Source organism: Callionymus lyra, chromosome 6 (assembly GCF_982586985.1).
Source record: "Callionymus lyra chromosome 6, fCalLyr1.hap1.1, whole genome shotgun sequence".
NCBI classification, from domain to species: Eukaryota; Metazoa; Chordata; class Actinopteri; order Syngnathiformes; family Callionymidae; genus Callionymus; species Callionymus lyra.
In genome coordinates this window covers 30,981,367-30,991,338 of record NC_141823.1, presented here as the reverse complement: position 1 = coordinate 30,991,338, position 9,972 = coordinate 30,981,367, and the positions used below count along the sequence as shown (strand labels likewise).

Sequence of the window (9,972 nt, the reverse complement as noted above, 5' to 3'; positions counted from 1 at the left end):
GAAAGTATTTTCAAATTGGCAAGCAGTGCAAAATGTGGCCCGTATGGGGATCGAACCCATGACCTTGGCGTTATTAGCACCACACTCTAACCAACTGAGCTAACCGGCCTCATGAAACTATTCCAAATGTCATGTTATTTTTTTCTTACAGCTAACTGAAATCAGGCAGAAGGGTTTAAAAGGAAGCCATACTTCTCTGTTTGGACACCAAATCTCTGTGTCCCTGTCTATTACTGTTGGTTAACATCTTTGTTGCATGTTTTGGTTCCGTCACAACCATTTGTCTAAACATAAGTAAGTGGGTCGCCTGAACAGGGACTTGAACCCTGGACCCTCAGATTAAAAGTCTGATGCTCTACCGACTGAGCTATCCAGGCTACTGCAGACAGTTAAGTAGCAAGGTTTTTGCAGTTCACATTGTTTTAAATCAAAAAGAAAGTGAAAGTATTGTCAAATAGTGCAAAATGTGGCCCGTATGGGGATCGAACCCATGACCTTGGCTTTATTAGCACCACGCTCTAACCAACTGAGCTAACCGGCCTCATGAATGTATTCCAAATGTCATGTTATTTTTTTCTTACAGCTAACTGAAATCAGGCAGAAGGGTTTAAAAGGAAGCCATACTTCTCTGTTTGGACACCAAATCTCTGTGTCCCTGTCTATTACTGTTGGTTAACATCTTTGTTGCATGTTTTGGTTCCGTCACAACCATTTGTCTAAACATAAGTAAGTGGGTCGCCTGAACAGGGACTTGAACCCTGGACCCTCAGATTAAAAGTCTGATGCTCTACCGACTGAGCTATCCAGGCTACTGCAGACAGTTAAGTAGCAAGGTTTTTGCAGTTCAGATTGTTTTAAATCAAAAAGAAAGTGAAAGTATTTTCAAATTGGCAAGCAGTGCAAAATGTGGCCCGTATGGGGATCGAACCCATGACCTTGGCGTTATTAGCACCACGCTCTAACCAACTGAGCTAACCGGCCTCATGAAACTATTCCAAATGTCATGTTATTTTTTTCTTACAGCTAACTGAAATCAGGCAGAAGGGTTTAAAAGGAAACCATACTTCTCTGTTTGGACACCAAATCTCTGTGTCCCTGTCTATTACTGTTGGTTAACATCTTTGTTGCATGTTTTGGTTCCGTCACAACCATTTGTCTAAACATAAGTAAGTGGGTCGCCTGAACAGGGACTTGAACCCTGGACCCTCAGATTAAAAGTCTGATGCTCTACCGACTGAGCTATCCAGGCTACTGCAGACAGTTAAGTAGCAAGGTTTTTGCAGTTCAGATTGTTTTAAATCAAAAAGAAAGTGAAAGTATTGTCAAATAGTGCAAAATGTGGCCCGTATGGGGATCGAACCCATGACCTTGGCGTTATTAGCACCACGCTCTAACCAACTGAGCTAACCGGCCTCATGAATGTATTCCAAATGTCATGTTATTTTTTTCTTACAGCTAACTGAAATCAGGCAGAAGGGTTTAAAAGGAAGCCATACTTCTCTGTTTGGACACCAAATCTCTGTGTCCCTGTCTATTACTGTTGGTTAACATCTTTGTTGCATGTTTTGGTTCCGTCACAACCATTTGTCTAAACATAAGTAAGTGGGTCACCTGAACAGGGACTTGAACCCTGGACCCTCAGATTAAAAGTCTGATGCTCTACCGACTGAGCTATCCAGGCTACTGCAGACAGTTAAGTAGCAAGGTTTTTGCAGTTCACATTGTTTTAAATCAAAAAGAAAGTGAAAGTATTGTCAAATTGGCAAGCAGTGCAAATTGTGGCCCGTATGGGGATCGAACCCATGACCTTGGCGTTATTAGCACCACGCTCTAACCAACTGAGGTAACCGGCCTCATGAATCTATTCCAAATGTCATGTTATTTTTTTCTTACAGCTAACTGAAATCAGGCAGAAGGGTTTAAAAGGAAGCCATACTTCTCTGTTTGGACACCAAATCTCTGTGTCCCTGTCTATTACTGTTGGTTAACATCTTTGTTGCATGTTTTGGTTCCATCACAACCATTTGTCTAAACATAAGTAAGTGGGTCACCTGAACAGGGACTTGAACCCTGGACCCTCAGATTAAAAGTCTGATGCTCTACCGACTGAGCTATCCAGGCTACTGCAGACATTTAAGTAGCAAGGTTTTTGCAGTTCAGATTGTTTTAAATCAAAAAGAAAGTGAAAGTATTTTCAAATTGGCAAGCAGTGCAAAATGTGGCCCGTATGGGGATCGAACCCATGACCTTGGCGTTATTAGCACCACGCTCTAACCAACTGAGCTAACCGGCCTCATGAAACTATTCCAAATGTCATGTTATTTTTTTCTTACAGCTAACTGAAATCAGGCAGAAGGGTTTAAAAGGAAACCATACTTCTCTGTTTGGACACCAAATCTCTGTGTCCCTGTCTATTACTGTTGGTTAACATCTTTGTTGCATGTTTTGGTTCCGTCACAACCATTTGTCTAAACATAAGTAAGTGGGTCGCCTGAACAGGGACTTGAACCCTGGACCCTCAGATTAAAAGTCTGATGCTCTACCGACTGAGCTATCCAGGCTACTGCAGACAGTTAAGTAGCAAGGTTTTTGCAGTTCAGATTGTTTTAAATCAAAAAGAAAGTGAAAGTATTGTCAAATAGTGCAAAATGTGGCCCGTATGGGGATCGAACCCATGACCTTGGCGTTATTAGCACCACGCTCTAACCAACTGAGGTAACCGGCCTCATGAATCTATTCCAAATGTCATGTTATTTTTTTCTTACAGCTAACTGAAATCAGGCAGAAGGGTTTAAAAGGAAGCCATACTTCTCTGTTTGGACACCAAATCTCTGTGTCCCTGTCTATTACTGTTGGTTAACATCTTTGTTGCATGTTTTGGTTCCATCACAACCATTTGTCTAAACATAAGTAAGTGGGTCACCTGAACAGGGACTTGAACCCTGGACCCTCAGATTAAAAGTCTAATGCTCTACCGACTGAGCTATCCAGGCTACTGCAGACATTTAAGTAGCAAGGTTTTTGCAGTTCAGATTGTTTTAAATCAAAAAGAAAGTGAAAGTATTTTCAAATTGGCAAGCAGTGCAAAATGTGGCCCGTATGGGGATCGAACCCATGACCTTGGCGTTATTAGCACCACGCTCTAACCAACTGAGCTAACCGGCCTCATGAAACTATTCCAAATGTCATGTTATTTTTTTCTTACAGCTAACTGAAATCAGGCAGAAGGGTTTAAAAGGAAACCATACTTCTCTGTTTGGACACCAAATCTCTGTGTCCCTGTCTATTACTGTTGGTTAACATCTTTGTTGCATGTTTTGGTTCCGTCACAACCATTTGTCTAAACATAAGTAAGTGGGTCGCCTGAACAGGGACTTGAACCCTGGACCCTCAGATTAAAAGTCAGTTAAGTAGCAAGGTTTTTGCTGCTCTACCGACTGAGCTATCCAAGCTACTGCAGACAGTTAAGTAGCAAGGTTTTTGCAGTTCAGATTGTTTTAAATCAAAAAGAAAGTGAAAGTATTGTCAAATAGTGCAAAAAGTGGCCCGTATGGGGATCGAACCCATGACCTTGGCGTTATTAGCACCACGCTCTAACCAACTGAGCTAACCGGCCTCATGAATGTATTCCAAATGTCATGTTATTTTTTTCTTACAGCTAACTGAAATCAGGCAGAAGGGTTTAAAAGGAAGCCATACTTCTCTGTTTGGACACCAAATCTCTGTGTCCCTGTCTATTACTGTTGGTTAACATCTTTGTTGCATGTTTTGGTTCCGTCACAACCATTTGTCTAAACATAAGTAAGTGGGTCGCCTGAACAGGGACTTGAACCCTGGACCCTCAGATTAAAAGTCTGATGCTCTACCGACTGAGCTATCCAGGCTACTGCAGATAGTTAAGTAGCAAGGTATTTGCAGTTCACATTGTTTTAAATCAAAAAGAAAGTGAAAGTATTGTCAAATTGGCAAGCAGTGCAAAATGTGGCCCGTATGGGGATCGAACCCATGACCTTGGCGTTATTAGCACCACGCTCTAACCAACTGAGCTAACCGGCCTCATGAAACTATTCCAAATGTCATGTTATTTTTTTCTTACAGCTAACTGAAATCAGGCAGAAGGGTTTAAAAGGAAGCCATACTTCTCTGTTTGGACACCAAATCTCTGTGTCCCTGTCTATTACTGTTGGTTAACATCTTTGTTGCATGTTTTGGTTCCGTCACAACCATTTGTCTAAACATAAGTAAGTGAGTCGCCTGAACAGGGACTTGAACCCTGGACCCTCAGATTAAAAGTCTGATGCTCTACCGACTGAGCTATCCAGGCTACTGCAGACAGTTAAGTAGCAAGGTTTTTGCAGTTCAGATTGTTTTAAATCAAAAAGAAAGTGAAAGTATTGTCAAATTGGCAAGCAGTGCAAAATGTGGCCCGTATGGGGATCGAACCCATGACCTTGGCGTTATTAGCACCACGCTCTAACCAACTGAGCTAACCGGCCTCATGAAACTATTCCAAATGTCATGTTATTTTTTTCTTACAGCTAACTGAAATCAGGCAGAAGGGTTTAAAAGGAAGCCATACTTCTCTGTTTGGACACCAAATCTCTGTGTCCCTGTCTATTACTGTTGGTTAACATCTTTTGGTTCCGTCACAACCATTTGTCTAAACATAAGTAAGTGGGTCGCCTGAACAGGGACTTGAACCCTGGACCCTCAGATTAAAAGTCTGATGCTCTACCAACTGAGCTATCCAGGCTACTGCAGACAGTTAAGTAGCAAGGTTTTTGCAGTTCAGATTGTTTTAAATCAAAAAGAAAGTGAAAGTATTGTCAAATTGGCAAGCAGTGCAAAATGTGGCCCGTATGGGGATCGAACCCATGACCTTGGCGTTATTAGCAACACGCTCTAACCAACTGAGCTAACCGGCCTCATGAATGTATTCCAAATGTCATGTTATTTTTTTCTTACAGCTAACTGAAATCAGGCAGAAGGGTTTAAAAGGAAGCCATACTTCTCTGTTTGGACACCAAATCTCTGTGTCCCTGTCTATTACTGTTGGTTAACATCATTGTTGCATGTTTTGGTTCCGTCACAACCATTTGTCTAAACATAAGTAAGGGGGTCGCCTGAACAGGGACTTGAACCCTGGACCCTCAGATTAAAAGTCTGATGCTCTACCGACTGAGCTATCCAGGCTACTGCAGATAGTTAAGTAGCAAGGTTTTTGCAGTTCACATTGTTTTAAATCAAAAAGAAAGTGAAAGTATTGTCAAATTGGCAAGCAGTGCAAAATGTGGCCCGTATGGGGATCGAACCCATGACCTTGGCATTATTAGCACCACGCTCTAACCAACTGAGCTAACCGGCCTCATGAAACTATTCCAAATGTCATGTTATTTTTTTCTTACAGCTAACTGAAATCAGGCAGAAGGGTTTAAAAGGAAGCCATACTTCTATGTTTGGACACCAAATCTCTGTGTCCCTGTCTATTACTGTTGGTTAACATCTTTGTTGCATGTTTTGGTTCCGTCACAACCATTTGTCTAAACATAAGTAAGTGGGTCGCCTGAACAGGGACTTGAACCCTGGACCCTCAGATTAAAAGTCTGATGCTCTACCGACTGAGCTATCCAGGCTACTGCAGACAGTTAAGTAGCAAGGTTTTTGCAGTTCAGATTGTTTTAAATCAAAAGGAAAGTGAAAGTATTGTCAAATAGTGCAAAATGTGGCCCGTATGGGGATCGAACCCATGACCTTGGCGTTATTAGCACCACGCTCTAACCAACTGAGCTAACCGGCCTCATGAATCTATTCCAAATGTCATGTTATTTTTTTCTTACAGCTAACTGAAATCAGGCAGAAGGGTTTAAAAGGAAGCCATACTTCTCTGTTTGGACACCAAATCTCTGTGTCCCTGTCTATTACTGTTGGTTAACATCTTTGTTGCATGTTTTGGTTCCGTCACAACCATTTGTCTAAATATAAGTAACTGGGTCGCCTGAACAGGGACTTGAACCCTGGACCCTCAGATTAAAAGTCTGATGCTCTACCGACTGAGCTATCCAGGCTACTGCAGACAGTTAAGTAGCAAGGTTTTTGCAGTTCAGATTGTTTTAAATCAAAAAGAAAGTGAAAGTATTGTCAAATTGGCAAGCAGTGCAAAATGTGGCCCGTATGGGGATCGAACCCATGACCTTGGCGTTATTAGCACCACGCTCTAACCAACTGAGCTAACCGGCCTCATGAAACTATTCCAAATGTCATGTTATTTTTTTCTTACAGCTAACTGAAATCAGGCAGAAGGGTTTAAAAGGAAGCCATACTTCTCTGTTTGGACACCAAATCTCTGTGTCCCTGTCTATTACTGTTGGTTAACATCTTTTGGTTCCGTCACAACCATTTGTCTAAACATAAGTAAATTGGTCGCCTGAACAGGGACTTGAACCCTGGACCCTCAGATTAAAAGTCTGATGCTCTACCGACTGAGCTATCCAGGCTACTGCAGATAGTTAAGTAGCAAGGTTTTTGAAGTTCAGATTGTTTTAAATCAAAAAGAAAGTGAAAGTATTGTCAAATTGGCAAGCAGTGCAAAATGTGGCCCGTATGGGGATCGAACCCATGACCTTGGCGTTATTAGCACCACGCTCTAACCAACTGAGCTAACCGGCCTCATGAATCTATTCCAAATGTCATGTTATTTTTTTCTTACAGCTAACTGAAATCAGGCAGAAGGGTTTAAAAGGAAGCCATACTTCTCTGTTTGGACACCAAATCTCTGTGTCCCTGTCTATTACTGTTGGTTAACATCTTTTGGTTCCGTCACAACCATTTGTCTAAACATAAGTAAGTGGGTCGCCTGAACAGGGACTTGAACCCTGGACCCTCAGATTAAAAGTCTGAAGCTCTACCGACTGAGCTATCCAGGCTACTGCAGACAGTTAAGTTGCAAGGTTTTTGCAGTTCAGATTGTTTTAAATCAAAAAGAAAGTGAAAGTATTTTCAAATTGGCAAGCAGTGCAAAATGTGGCCCGTATGGGGATCGAACCCATGACCTTGGCTTTATTAGCACCATGCTCTAACCAACTGAGCTAACCAGCCTCATGAAACTATTCCAAATGTCATGTTATTTTTTTCTTACAGCTAACTGAAATCATGCAGAAGGGTTTAAAAGGAAGCCATACTTCTCTGTTTGGACACCAAATCTCTGTGTCCCTGTCTATTACTGTTGGTTAACATCTTTGTTGCATGTTTTGGTTCCGTCACAACCATTTGTCTAAACATAAGTAAGTGGGTCGCCTGAACAGGGACTTGAACCCTGGACCCTCAGATTAAAAGTCTGATGCTCTACCGACTGAGCTATCCAGGCTACTGCAGACAGTTAAGTAGCAAGGTTTTTGCAGTTCAGATTGTTTTAAATCAAAAAGAAAGTGAAAGTATTGTCAAATAGTGCAAAATGTGGCCCGTATGGGGATCGAACCCATGACCTTGGCGTTATTAGCACCACGCTCTAACCAACTGAGCTAACCGGCCTCATGAAACTATTCCAAATGTCATGTTATTTTTTTCTTACAGCTAACTGAAATCAGGCAGAAGGGTTTAAAAGGAAGCCATACTTCTATGTTTGGACACCAAATCTCTGTGTCCCTGTCTATTACTGTTGGTTAACATCTTTGTTGCATGTTTTGGTTCCGTCACAACCATTTGTCTAAACATAAGTAAGTGGGTCGCCTGAACAGGGACTTGAACCCTGGACCCTCAGATTAAAAGTCTGATGCTCTACCGACTGAGCTATCCAGGCTACTGCAGACAGTTAAGTAGCAAGGTTTTTGCAGTTCAGATTGTTTTAAATCAAAAGGAAAGTGAAAGTATTGTCAAATAGTGCAAAATGTGGCCCGTATGGGGATCGAACCCATGACCTTGGCGTTATTAGCACCACGCTCTAACCAACTGAGCTAACCGGCCTCATGAATCTATTCCAAATGTCATGTTATTTTTTTCTTACAGCTAACTGAAATCAGGCAGAAGGGTTTAAAAGGAAGCCATACTTCTCTGTTTGGACACCAAATCTCTGTGTCCCTGTCTATTACTGTTGGTTAACATCTTTGTTGCATGTTTTGGTTCCGTCACAACCATTTGTCTAAATATAAGTAACTGGGTCGCCTGAACAGGGACTTGAACCCTGGACCCTCAGATTAAAAGTCTGATGCTCTACCGACTGAGCTATCCAGGCTACTGCAGACAGTTAAGTAGCAAGGTTTTTGCAGTTCAGATTGTTTTAAATCAAAAAGAAAGTGAAAGTATTGTCAAATTGGCAAGCAGTGCAAAATGTGGCCCGTATGGGGATCGAACCCATGACCTTGGCGTTATTAGCACCACGCTCTAACCAACTGAGCTAACCGGCCTCATGAAACTATTCCAAATGTCATGTTATTTTTTTCTTACAGCTAACTGAAATCAGGCAGAAGGGTTTAAAAGGAAGCCATACTTCTCTGTTTGGACACCAAATCTCTGTGTCCCTGTCTATTACTGTTGGTTAACATCTTTTGGTTCCGTCACAACCATTTGTCTAAACATAAGTAAATTGGTCGCCTGAACAGGGACTTGAACCCTGGACCCTCAGATTAAAAGTCTGATGCTCTACCGACTGAGCTATCCAGGCTACTGCAGATAGTTAAGTAGCAAGGTTTTTGAAGTTCAGATTGTTTTAAATCAAAAAGAAAGTGAAAGTATTGTCAAATTGGCAAGCAGTGCAAAATGTGGCCCGTATGGGGATCGAACCCATGACCTTGGCGTTATTAGCACCACGCTCTAACCAACTGAGCTAACCGGCCTCATGAATCTATTCCAAATGTCATGTTATTTTTTTCTTACAGCTAACTGAAATCAGGCAGAAGGGTTTAAAAGGAAGCCATACTTCTCTGTTTGGACACCAAATCTCTGTGTCCCTGTCTATTACTGTTGGTTAACATCTTTTGGTTCCGTCACAACCATTTGTCTAAACATAAGTAAGTGGGTCGCCTGAACAGGGACTTGAACCCTGGACCCTCAGATTAAAAGTCTGATGCTCTACCGACTGAGCTATCCAGGCTACTGCAGACAGTTAAGTAGCAAGGTTTTTGCAGTTCAGATTGTTTTAAATCAAAAAGAAAGTGAAAGTATTGTCAAATTGGCAAGCAGTGCAAAATGTGGCCCGTATGGGGATCGAACCCATGACCTTGGCGTTATTAGCACCACGCTCTAACCAACTGAGCTAACCGGCCTCATGAATCTATTCCAAATGTCATGTTATTTTTTTCTTACAGCTAACTGAAATCAGGCAGAAGGGTTTAAAAGGAAGCCATACTTCTCTGTTTGGACACCAAATCTCTGTGTCCCTGTCTATTACTGTTGGTTAACATCTTTTGGTTCCGTCACAACCATTTGTCTAAACATAAGTAAGTGGGTCGCCTGAACAGGGACTTGAACCCTGGACCCTCAGATTAAAAGTCTGATGCTCTACCGACTGAGCTATCCAGGCTACTGCAGACAGTTAAGTAGCAAGGTTTTTGCAGTTCAGATTGTTTTAAATCAAAAAGAAAGTGAAAGTATTGTCAAATAGTGCAAAATGTGGCCCGTATGGGGATCGAACCCATGACCTTGGCGTTATTAGCACCATGCTCTAACCAACTGAGCTAACCGGCCTCATGAATCTATTCCAAATGTCATGTAATTTTTTTCTTACAGCTAACTGAAATCAGGCAGAAGGGTTTAAAAGGAAGCCATACTTCTCTGTTTGGACACCAAATCTCTGTGTCCCTGTCTATTACTGTTGGTTAACATCTTTTGGTTCCGTCACAACCATTTGTCTAAACATAAGTAAGTGGGTCGCCTGAACAGGGACTTGAACCCTGGACCCTCAGATTAAAAGTCTGATGCTCTACCGACTGAGCTATCCAGGCTACTGCAGATAGTTAAGTAGCAAGGTTTTTGCAGTTC

The 9,972-nt window shown here is 41.8% G+C and overlaps 36 non-coding genes across 36 annotated transcripts; all 36 read right to left on the bottom strand.

Moving 5' to 3' along the window:
* Positions 1 to 35: 35 nt before the first annotated feature.
* On the bottom strand, positions 36 to 109 carry trnai-aau (transfer RNA isoleucine (anticodon AAU)). Its single transcript has one exon. It is a non-coding gene; the product is annotated as a tRNA-Ile (tRNA).
* Positions 110 to 304: 195 nt separating this feature from the next.
* trnak-uuu (transfer RNA lysine (anticodon UUU)) lies at positions 305 to 377 on the bottom strand. The gene has a single exon. It is a non-coding gene; the product is annotated as a tRNA-Lys (tRNA).
* A 359-nt stretch (positions 378 to 736) lies between these two features.
* On the bottom strand, positions 737 to 809 carry trnak-uuu (transfer RNA lysine (anticodon UUU)). Its single transcript has one exon. It is a non-coding gene; the product is annotated as a tRNA-Lys (tRNA).
* A 98-nt stretch (positions 810 to 907) lies between these two features.
* On the bottom strand, positions 908 to 981 carry trnai-aau (transfer RNA isoleucine (anticodon AAU)). Its single transcript has one exon. It is a non-coding gene; the product is annotated as a tRNA-Ile (tRNA).
* A 195-nt stretch (positions 982 to 1,176) lies between these two features.
* trnak-uuu (transfer RNA lysine (anticodon UUU)) lies at positions 1,177 to 1,249 on the bottom strand. The gene has a single exon. It is a non-coding gene; the product is annotated as a tRNA-Lys (tRNA).
* A 90-nt stretch (positions 1,250 to 1,339) lies between these two features.
* Positions 1,340 to 1,413, bottom strand: trnai-aau (transfer RNA isoleucine (anticodon AAU)). The gene has a single exon. It is a non-coding gene; the product is annotated as a tRNA-Ile (tRNA).
* Positions 1,414 to 2,219: 806 nt separating this feature from the next.
* trnai-aau (transfer RNA isoleucine (anticodon AAU)) lies at positions 2,220 to 2,293 on the bottom strand. The gene has a single exon. It is a non-coding gene; the product is annotated as a tRNA-Ile (tRNA).
* Positions 2,294 to 2,488: 195 nt separating this feature from the next.
* On the bottom strand, positions 2,489 to 2,561 carry trnak-uuu (transfer RNA lysine (anticodon UUU)). Its single transcript has one exon. It is a non-coding gene; the product is annotated as a tRNA-Lys (tRNA).
* A 530-nt stretch (positions 2,562 to 3,091) lies between these two features.
* trnai-aau (transfer RNA isoleucine (anticodon AAU)) lies at positions 3,092 to 3,165 on the bottom strand. Its single transcript has one exon. It is a non-coding gene; the product is annotated as a tRNA-Ile (tRNA).
* Positions 3,166 to 3,542: 377 nt separating this feature from the next.
* Positions 3,543 to 3,616, bottom strand: trnai-aau (transfer RNA isoleucine (anticodon AAU)). Its single transcript has one exon. It is a non-coding gene; the product is annotated as a tRNA-Ile (tRNA).
* Positions 3,617 to 3,811: 195 nt separating this feature from the next.
* trnak-uuu (transfer RNA lysine (anticodon UUU)) lies at positions 3,812 to 3,884 on the bottom strand. The gene has a single exon. It is a non-coding gene; the product is annotated as a tRNA-Lys (tRNA).
* A 98-nt stretch (positions 3,885 to 3,982) lies between these two features.
* Positions 3,983 to 4,056, bottom strand: trnai-aau (transfer RNA isoleucine (anticodon AAU)). The gene has a single exon. It is a non-coding gene; the product is annotated as a tRNA-Ile (tRNA).
* Positions 4,057 to 4,251: 195 nt separating this feature from the next.
* Positions 4,252 to 4,324, bottom strand: trnak-uuu (transfer RNA lysine (anticodon UUU)). Its single transcript has one exon. It is a non-coding gene; the product is annotated as a tRNA-Lys (tRNA).
* Positions 4,325 to 4,422: 98 nt separating this feature from the next.
* On the bottom strand, positions 4,423 to 4,496 carry trnai-aau (transfer RNA isoleucine (anticodon AAU)). The gene has a single exon. It is a non-coding gene; the product is annotated as a tRNA-Ile (tRNA).
* Positions 4,497 to 4,680: 184 nt separating this feature from the next.
* On the bottom strand, positions 4,681 to 4,753 carry trnak-uuu (transfer RNA lysine (anticodon UUU)). Its single transcript has one exon. It is a non-coding gene; the product is annotated as a tRNA-Lys (tRNA).
* A 367-nt stretch (positions 4,754 to 5,120) lies between these two features.
* Positions 5,121 to 5,193, bottom strand: trnak-uuu (transfer RNA lysine (anticodon UUU)). The gene has a single exon. It is a non-coding gene; the product is annotated as a tRNA-Lys (tRNA).
* Positions 5,194 to 5,291: 98 nt separating this feature from the next.
* On the bottom strand, positions 5,292 to 5,365 carry trnai-aau (transfer RNA isoleucine (anticodon AAU)). The gene has a single exon. It is a non-coding gene; the product is annotated as a tRNA-Ile (tRNA).
* A 195-nt stretch (positions 5,366 to 5,560) lies between these two features.
* trnak-uuu (transfer RNA lysine (anticodon UUU)) lies at positions 5,561 to 5,633 on the bottom strand. The gene has a single exon. It is a non-coding gene; the product is annotated as a tRNA-Lys (tRNA).
* A 90-nt stretch (positions 5,634 to 5,723) lies between these two features.
* trnai-aau (transfer RNA isoleucine (anticodon AAU)) lies at positions 5,724 to 5,797 on the bottom strand. Its single transcript has one exon. It is a non-coding gene; the product is annotated as a tRNA-Ile (tRNA).
* A 195-nt stretch (positions 5,798 to 5,992) lies between these two features.
* On the bottom strand, positions 5,993 to 6,065 carry trnak-uuu (transfer RNA lysine (anticodon UUU)). The gene has a single exon. It is a non-coding gene; the product is annotated as a tRNA-Lys (tRNA).
* A 98-nt stretch (positions 6,066 to 6,163) lies between these two features.
* On the bottom strand, positions 6,164 to 6,237 carry trnai-aau (transfer RNA isoleucine (anticodon AAU)). Its single transcript has one exon. It is a non-coding gene; the product is annotated as a tRNA-Ile (tRNA).
* Positions 6,238 to 6,421: 184 nt separating this feature from the next.
* trnak-uuu (transfer RNA lysine (anticodon UUU)) lies at positions 6,422 to 6,494 on the bottom strand. The gene has a single exon. It is a non-coding gene; the product is annotated as a tRNA-Lys (tRNA).
* A 98-nt stretch (positions 6,495 to 6,592) lies between these two features.
* On the bottom strand, positions 6,593 to 6,666 carry trnai-aau (transfer RNA isoleucine (anticodon AAU)). The gene has a single exon. It is a non-coding gene; the product is annotated as a tRNA-Ile (tRNA).
* A 624-nt stretch (positions 6,667 to 7,290) lies between these two features.
* Positions 7,291 to 7,363, bottom strand: trnak-uuu (transfer RNA lysine (anticodon UUU)). Its single transcript has one exon. It is a non-coding gene; the product is annotated as a tRNA-Lys (tRNA).
* A 90-nt stretch (positions 7,364 to 7,453) lies between these two features.
* trnai-aau (transfer RNA isoleucine (anticodon AAU)) lies at positions 7,454 to 7,527 on the bottom strand. The gene has a single exon. It is a non-coding gene; the product is annotated as a tRNA-Ile (tRNA).
* Positions 7,528 to 7,722: 195 nt separating this feature from the next.
* Positions 7,723 to 7,795, bottom strand: trnak-uuu (transfer RNA lysine (anticodon UUU)). Its single transcript has one exon. It is a non-coding gene; the product is annotated as a tRNA-Lys (tRNA).
* A 90-nt stretch (positions 7,796 to 7,885) lies between these two features.
* On the bottom strand, positions 7,886 to 7,959 carry trnai-aau (transfer RNA isoleucine (anticodon AAU)). The gene has a single exon. It is a non-coding gene; the product is annotated as a tRNA-Ile (tRNA).
* Positions 7,960 to 8,154: 195 nt separating this feature from the next.
* trnak-uuu (transfer RNA lysine (anticodon UUU)) lies at positions 8,155 to 8,227 on the bottom strand. Its single transcript has one exon. It is a non-coding gene; the product is annotated as a tRNA-Lys (tRNA).
* Positions 8,228 to 8,325: 98 nt separating this feature from the next.
* Positions 8,326 to 8,399, bottom strand: trnai-aau (transfer RNA isoleucine (anticodon AAU)). Its single transcript has one exon. It is a non-coding gene; the product is annotated as a tRNA-Ile (tRNA).
* A 184-nt stretch (positions 8,400 to 8,583) lies between these two features.
* On the bottom strand, positions 8,584 to 8,656 carry trnak-uuu (transfer RNA lysine (anticodon UUU)). The gene has a single exon. It is a non-coding gene; the product is annotated as a tRNA-Lys (tRNA).
* A 98-nt stretch (positions 8,657 to 8,754) lies between these two features.
* On the bottom strand, positions 8,755 to 8,828 carry trnai-aau (transfer RNA isoleucine (anticodon AAU)). Its single transcript has one exon. It is a non-coding gene; the product is annotated as a tRNA-Ile (tRNA).
* A 184-nt stretch (positions 8,829 to 9,012) lies between these two features.
* On the bottom strand, positions 9,013 to 9,085 carry trnak-uuu (transfer RNA lysine (anticodon UUU)). Its single transcript has one exon. It is a non-coding gene; the product is annotated as a tRNA-Lys (tRNA).
* Positions 9,086 to 9,183: 98 nt separating this feature from the next.
* trnai-aau (transfer RNA isoleucine (anticodon AAU)) lies at positions 9,184 to 9,257 on the bottom strand. The gene has a single exon. It is a non-coding gene; the product is annotated as a tRNA-Ile (tRNA).
* A 184-nt stretch (positions 9,258 to 9,441) lies between these two features.
* On the bottom strand, positions 9,442 to 9,514 carry trnak-uuu (transfer RNA lysine (anticodon UUU)). Its single transcript has one exon. It is a non-coding gene; the product is annotated as a tRNA-Lys (tRNA).
* Positions 9,515 to 9,604: 90 nt separating this feature from the next.
* On the bottom strand, positions 9,605 to 9,678 carry trnai-aau (transfer RNA isoleucine (anticodon AAU)). Its single transcript has one exon. It is a non-coding gene; the product is annotated as a tRNA-Ile (tRNA).
* A 184-nt stretch (positions 9,679 to 9,862) lies between these two features.
* On the bottom strand, positions 9,863 to 9,935 carry trnak-uuu (transfer RNA lysine (anticodon UUU)). Its single transcript has one exon. It is a non-coding gene; the product is annotated as a tRNA-Lys (tRNA).
* Between the last annotated feature and the right edge of the window lie 37 nt (positions 9,936 to 9,972).